Raw genomic sequence first — 7,626 nt, 5'->3', positions numbered from 1 at the left:
CAAAATCTCCTTAAATAAAATCATAAAAAAAACATGACAAATAAATAGAATAATAAATCAGTAAACAAATACACATAAATATAAACGTGACGCTTAAATAAAACAGTCACACGTCAAGTTCAACAGAAAACGTTAGCTTCAGTCGGGCCAACACGTCTGCTGCTGCATGTCACTGTTGTCTCTGTCCTCCTCTTTATGTCTTCCAAATAGTGTGAGCGGCAGGAACTCCTCTTCTTCTTCTTTCATCCTATCTCCTTCTCCATTTCCTCCTTCTCCTCCTCCTCGTCCTCTTCTTCTTTTATTTCTCCCAGGTACCTTTTATTTTCTTGCCTTCCTGTCTTCCTCTTCCTCCTCTTGGTCTTCCTGTCTCGTCTTGTCTTCCTCCTCCTCTTCCTGTCTCTCTCGCCGCCTCGTTAATAGAATGTGAGGACTATTTTCTGTGTGGACATTCAGAGAAAACGATGACACTCTCTCTCTCTCTCTCTCTCTCTCTCTCTCTCTCTCTCTCTCTCTCTCTCTCTCTCTCTCTCTCTCTCTCTCTCTCTCTCTCTCTCTCTCTCTATTATGCCAATCAGTAACTAATAATCAGGTGCGAAGAAAAAAAAATAAATAAATGAGATAGAAAAGGAGGAACGAAAGGAAGGAGGAGGAGGAGGAGGAGGAGGAGGAGGAGGAGGAGGAGCACCACTTTTTCCATAATTTATCGCAACAGTTTGTGAATTGATGTGTGAAAATTTTTGATACAACGAAATTTTCCCTCTGAGTTGCATCACACTCCAACGCGCTGTCAGAAAAACGCGCCGTGGTCATGACAGGGAATAGATTAATTGTAAATGGCGCGTAATTGCATGAAAAAAAGCAAATTGGAACGCGCCACACACTCACACACACACACACACACACACACACACACACACACACACACACACACATATTCTGAATCCCTTCTGCTGCGCACCTCCACTATTTTCCAAAGGCTCTGGTTAAAATTTACATGGGAGGGTTTTTAAGGGTGTTCTTATGGTTCTAGTGACAGATTAACATGATTTTTTCCCATTGTTGATATGATAATGGCTTTTTAGAATATGGCTCGTCATCTCTGTGGTCTTCGAAAAATAGTCGTGGTGAGAGAGGTTTTGAATACAGGCCACACACACACACACACACACACACACACACACACACATACAGCCTCTAGTTTATCACCTGCCCTCAATTAACGCCTGCATTCTCCAAGTGATTGACGCAACACAGCGAAACAAAGGTGACTGATTGAATTTGTCATCTATTGTTTTTTCTCTTCTTTTATGTCTGACCTTGACTCGTGACCTCTGATTTGTGACCCCTGACCCGTGACTTGTGCCCCGTGACCTGTGACCCGTGACCCGTGACCCGTGACTCGTGACTCATGATCTGTGACTTATTTGGCTTTTAACTCTGGAATTCTCTGTCTCGTCTATTTCTCCATTCCTAAGACTCGTACTTTTAAGATGGAGGTTTCAAGACAGTTATCCCAAATTTTCATTCTCATTTTCTTTACAGAGAGAAACAATTTGGGCTTTTCTTGTCTCTCTTTTTGTTTTCCTAAGCCTTTCTTTGCCTTACATGGAAAAAAAGCTGGGAAAAAGGAAAGGTGATAATTTTTTTCTCCTTTTCCATTGAGATTTGAAAAGTAACACGTCATAAAGGAATATCAAAATAGTGAGTAGCTATACGAGGCAAGGTCCAATTCCTCTCTCTCTCTCTCTCTCTCTCTCTCTCTCTCTCTCTCTCTCTCTCTCCCGGTAAAGTGATAACAGCAATCAGGACACACAAGCGAGAGTGAGAGGACACAGTAAGGCTGCCGGGCCGGAGAGAATCCATTGCCGGGACAGAATAGAACTGGTGCAAGGATGGAGGACAGAGAGGGGACGGAGTGGGACAGGGAGTGGAGGGACAGGGCGACACTGGAGATGGGGAAGAGGGGGAGAGGGACGTACAGGAAGGGTAGAGAAGAGGCAGAGGAGAGGCAGCTAAAGAGGAGATACAGGAGAGGGGGTAAGAGAGAGACACATGGGGGAGTGAAGGGAGGGAGGTGAGGCAAGCACGAGCAAGGCTAACCCAGCGGGAGGAAAAACTTAATAGGAGACAATTCTTCACAAGTTTTGCGTCCTGTCCTGCGAGACGAGACGCGCTGAGCCTCCTCCTTCCTCAAGATTATTATTATATATCACATTGAAGACAGTTTTGTATATACTTTTGTACACTTCCACAACACTTCCGCAACACTACCATCATCATCACCGCCGCCGCCGCCGCCGCCGCCGTCGCCGCCGCCTTGACACGCTGATGTGGATTTATGGTTTCGGCAGCCGGTGGTTGCAGCGTGGACCAGAATAACCAGGACTTGTACAGCCTCTCGGTCCTCGCGTGTGGAGTGCAGAGGCGCCATCAAGGAGTCCACAACATTAAGGAGACACTGCACCACCGCAGGGTCTGTCGCATCACGTGGCGGTGCGGGCCGCGGCACTGTCAGGGGCGCCGCACCGTCCTGTACATCACTGCCCGAGCTGCGTCCCAATTGGCGCCAGGCGCTGCTCGTGTGGCGGTCGTTAGGGAGAGGAAGTGTTGTGGTCAGTGACTGGTGTACTGTGTCCCAGTGTGGAGCGTGGCAGGCGTGGCGCCAGGACAGTTCACACCTGCAGGGAGCACCAAGGCTTGTAGCGGGCTGGGTGACATTCCCCCCGGGCGTGTGTCACTCACACGTGTCGTACATCACAGCGTCAGCAACGCCTCGCTGCTGACAGGTCCCTGGTGTTGTGCTGACACCGCACCATCGCACCACCGCCACACTGCAACACTTCACTCACATACGCACTGTGCCACTCACGGCCACTCCTCGCCGCCACAATTCAACATTTTGGGTGCTTTCTTCCTGGCCAGGCCCCGCGCCGCCCCGGAGTTCCCTGCGCCGCGCCCCGCCGGTTCGCGCCTCACACAGCGATGGAGTAGTCCAGCATCCTGCCCTTAAACTTGGCGTCGCTGTACCGCCGCGGCGGGGGAAGGATGTCGCGGTCACACTCAGTCTCGCTCACCTCTGGGGGCTCCTTGGTGGGGCCTCTTGGGTTGGGGCGCCCGGAGCTTTGGCCTGCCCCGGGGTACGACGGTGGGGGGGCAGCAGGGGGCGCCGCTGGGGCAGCCGCGCTCCCCTCGCCCTCCCCCGTCACACGAGGCCTGGGAAGGAGGGAGGGGCGTGAACCTGGGTCCTCACCACCCCAAGATCACATCAATAATTGAAATATTTCAAGTGGTTGCTAAGACTAGAGATTTAACAGTAAGGCTTACGACTACTGCACTGCACTGCAAGCTGGGACGCGGCGCCGAAACACTCACACACTCACACTCACAAACACACACCCACACACCCACACACACACACACACACACACACACACACACACACACACACACACACACACACACCATGCTAGGGGGCGCGAGGGACACAAGATTACTAAGCCGGGGAGGAAGAGGCCACCTCACGCTGTGGAGTGTATCGTGAGGAACGAGAGAGAGAGAGAGAGAGAGAGAGAGAGAGAGAGAGAGAGAGAGAGAGAGAGAGAGAGAGAGAGAGAGAGAGAGAGAGAGAGGAGAGAGAGAGAGAGAGAGAGAGAGAGAGAGAGAGAGAGAGAGAGAGAGAGAGCACGTGGTGGCTCCGTGTTTTTCGTGGTGTTACAGTGGTTTAACAAAGTGCAGTGTTGTGAAAATTTCAGTGCTTGAAGTGCTAAGTGTTCTGGTGTCCATGTAAAAGTGTAAGGTGTGCTAAGCCTTGCAATAGTGTTAAAAATCACTTGAAAAGAGTGTTTGTACCCGTGCAGTGACCGAGACCCGGGCCTGACCTGACGCGAGGCCTAAGGCAGCACACAGTTGCCAAATCTCTCGAAGGTAGTTTTTAAACAACCTGTATCTCTCTCCGTGGCTGGTTTGGCTTGACTTGTGGGAGAGGTAGTTAGTGTCGTGTGTTTTTTGTGCGCCTGTTGGAAAGTGCTTTGAGTTCTGTGCCAGTGTTCAGTGTCTGTGTTCACGAGTGTGTTAGTGTCGCACGTGTCGTTTAGAACCAACACTCGTTGTCGCCCCACACCTGGCTTCACAATTCCCCAGGAATCACTTATCCTCTCCCTCAATGTCTAGCCCCGCCCATCGCCCCATAGCCAGGCGAGACTTGCCTGGCTACCAGCCACAGAATTGGTGTTGCGTTTGTGGCAAAGCAACACTTAAGACTCAACACGTGAGCTGTGACGAGGAAACCTGCCGTAACCTTTGTCACAACAGCTGCCTTGGGGATACGCCAGTCTTCAAGTGTAGCTACACGGAGCAGCTACGACTCCAAGCAAACATCCCGGACCCCGTCACCTACATCATCGAGGAGACTGATACACCCCAACGCCACTACCGGACGACAGTGGGGAGAGTCAGTGGGAGGGCTTGAGAGAGGAGAGCTAGTTTCACTAGTTGAGAAGCTCACTGAGGAAGCCTCTCAACAAAACTGTGTGATTAAGTCCCTCCAGGACGACCGAGACTTGATCATACAACACAGAGACGTGTTTGCTGCGGCTCTCAGAGTAGCAGACAGGCTGATAGCGTCAAAACAGCGCCAGACGCAAGTAGCCACACGCTCTCAGGCAGTCAGCGCCCACGCAGAGTCAATTGACGAACACTGGGAGGTGGTTTGTCAGGACTCTGAGAGGTGGAGGACGTGGTGGAGCTCGGATAAACCGCAACAGCTCCGCCACTCAGCTGTTTTCTCAACTTCCACCTTCCCTTCGCCTGCCCGGGAAACAACGACCGCTCCGCCTACCTCCACTGCTTCCATCGCCACACAGAGCGACTGTGACACCTCCCCAGCGTCTACTGTCACTCCTTCTGCCACACAGAGTGACTGCTCGGTACTCACTACCACGTCTACCGCCACACAGAGCAGCAGGGACTCTTCCTCCATAAACACAGCGAACGGAGTAGATCGCGGTGCCTCTGTTCGCCCACGAACCTCTCCTCAGACCACTTCAGGAGATTGGAGAAAAAAGAAAACTAAGAGGGAAGTGCAGCAGGACGCGAGGAAGGTGTCCAGCGAAGGACTGAGGACTCACCAGGCCACCAAGCAGACACAAAAGCGAGCCAAGGCAAAAGTGTGTGAGTACTGCTCACGGAAAGGACACACTTCTGCTACTTGCCACGCCAGAACTGACGATTTACGTCAGGAGCGTCTCATACAGCGGCTCCTTACGGTGGAAAGACACACAGCCACACCCTTCCCACCTGCAGCGCCTCAGCCCGCCCACCACCTCACTTCATTTCAGTCCTTACCACAACCTCGCCCACTCCTTCCTCAGCCTGGTATCTGGAATCAGAGCCAGGGGCGGCAGTGGACCACTCCTCTTCACCAGTACCAGCAGTCGGCCGCGGACCCTAACCACCACCTCGGACTAGCAGGCCTCGCTCACTACCATCCCTCACCATGGTACAGCCAGCTTGCCCCGCCGCCAACTAAAGGTCGTCTCTAGCAACGTCCGTGGTCTCCGGACTAACCTTGCAGACTTATACCACAACTGTGTGCAACGACACAATGCAGACGTTGTTGTGGTGACAGAGACATGGCTGAACAGTGAGGTGGAGCCCACGTATGGCAGGATGCAGGGCTTCACCCACTGGGTGAGGAGGGACCGACAGGAGCGAACAGGAGGTGGAGTGGCTGTCTGCTTCAAGGAAGGAATGCAGGCCCAGCTACTCGACATAGACACGCCTCCACTGATGGAGATGATGTACTTCCGAGTAACGCTGGCAGACCGCTCAGCCCTCTTACTGTGTGCCCTGTATCGCCCCCCGCGACAAGGGCCTGACTCACTCCTGTACCTGACTGAGACTTTAGACAACCTGATGATGGCACACAGCTGCAGCCACGTGCTGATTGTGGGGGATCTCAATCACCACCTGGAAAGAGACGCCTACGAGAATCTCCTGAGGTGCAGGGTCTGACAGATCATGTCACCTTCCCCACACATGAACGAGGAGGGACATTAGACCCTGTCATCTCAGACTACCAGGAGGACAAGCTTCAGTGTCATCAGCTGGGGCTCGTGGGCAGCTCTGATCATCACGCTGTACTGACACAGCTGGAAGTGGGCGTGGCTCGGGACGAGGCCACCACCCGCACCATCTGGCTGTGGAACAAAGCAGACTGGGCTTCCCTGCGCCGCGACCTGACCCACACCCCATGGGCCACTCTGCTACAGGGAGGAGCAGAGAGTGAAGCACTTGCACTCACCTCTCACCTTCTCGCCCTCCAGAGACGCCACGTCCCACACAGGGAATACACCACCAGACCGACGGATCAGCCATGGTTTGGCTACCGTTGCCGTGTTGCTGCTGAGGCAAAGTATGCTGCCTGGCTCCGCTACAAGAGGAACCCGACTCGGCGCAACAAGGACTTGCATAGGGCTGCATGCAGGAGGATGGTGGTAACCAGCAAGTGGGCCTTAAAAAAGTGGGAGGAAAGCCTGCGCCGGAAACTGTGTGGCACTGGCGTAGGAAACAAAACTTGGTGGTCCCTTGTTAAGGACAAACAGGAACTGGCCACCAAGAATCCATCCCTCCCTCAGCAAGCAGGACGGTACTGTCGCCACCAGCAGTAAGGAGAGGGCACAGTTGCTGGCTTCCTTGTTTGCTGGAAAAATGAAGGTGGGGAATCCACAGCAGCCACCGCCTCAGCTGGTCCAGCAATGTGAGAAGACTGTCACCATGGTGGAGGTGACGCATCAGCAGGTGAAGCGATTATTGCGGGGCTGGACACACAGAAAGCTACCGGCCCTGATGACATCAGCCCGCACCTGCTGAAGCGATGCTCCCAGGAACTGGCTGCCCCTCTCACCCAAGTCTTCACAACTTGTGTACGGGAAAACGTCTGGCCTTCAGTGTGGAAGGAGGCTCGAGTAGTTCCTGTACACAAAAAGCTCCAGGACGGACCCAAAAAACTACAGACCCATATCCCTGTTGTCAGTGGTGGGTAAAGTGTTTGAGAGGGTCGTGGCAGAGGTGGTGTGTAGCCATCTCAAGGACAATGCCCTCCTCTCAGACCAACAGTTTGGGTTCAGACCTGGAAGGTCAACCTCCGACCTAATGATGCTTCTCACCAGGCAGTGGCAGGACGCCCTCGACGACGGCAAGGACACTATAGTGGTTGCTTTGGACATAGCTGGAGCTTTTGATAAAGTATGGCACAACGGATTACTGGAAAAGCTTCGTGCTAAAGGCATCCAGGGTGGCTTGCTACGACTCCTGGGAAATTACCTGCAGGACAGAAGCCTCAAGGTGGTTGTCAACGGGCAAACATCTGAGTCCCTGCCTGTGGAGGCATCAGTGCCACAGGGTTCAATTCTTGGCCCACTCCTGTGGAATATCTACGTGGATGATCTTCTCCAGCTACTGCCAGGAGTCAAGGCCTATGCTGATGACTGCACCCTCTCCTATACCTATCCACGCCAGGACAGTGGGCGGGCTGCTGAGGCCATCAATCAGCAGCTACGAGTGATAAAGGAGTGGGGTGCTCGCTGGCAAGTGACATTCGCGCCGGAGAAGACACAGGCAATGGTT

At 53.1% G+C, this 7,626-nt stretch overlaps 1 pseudogene; it reads right to left on the bottom strand.

Moving 5' to 3' along the window:
* Window positions 1-305: 305 nt before the first annotated feature.
* LOC123507822 overlaps window positions 306-7,626 on the bottom strand; it is a 388,467-nt pseudogene continuing 381,146 nt past the window's right edge.

Source organism: Portunus trituberculatus, chromosome 23, assembly GCF_017591435.1.
Source record: "Portunus trituberculatus isolate SZX2019 chromosome 23, ASM1759143v1, whole genome shotgun sequence".
NCBI classification, from domain to species: domain Eukaryota; kingdom Metazoa; phylum Arthropoda; class Malacostraca; order Decapoda; family Portunidae; genus Portunus; species Portunus trituberculatus.
Note: the sequence above shows the minus strand (reverse complement) of the source record. Positions and strands in the feature narration are given on the sequence as shown.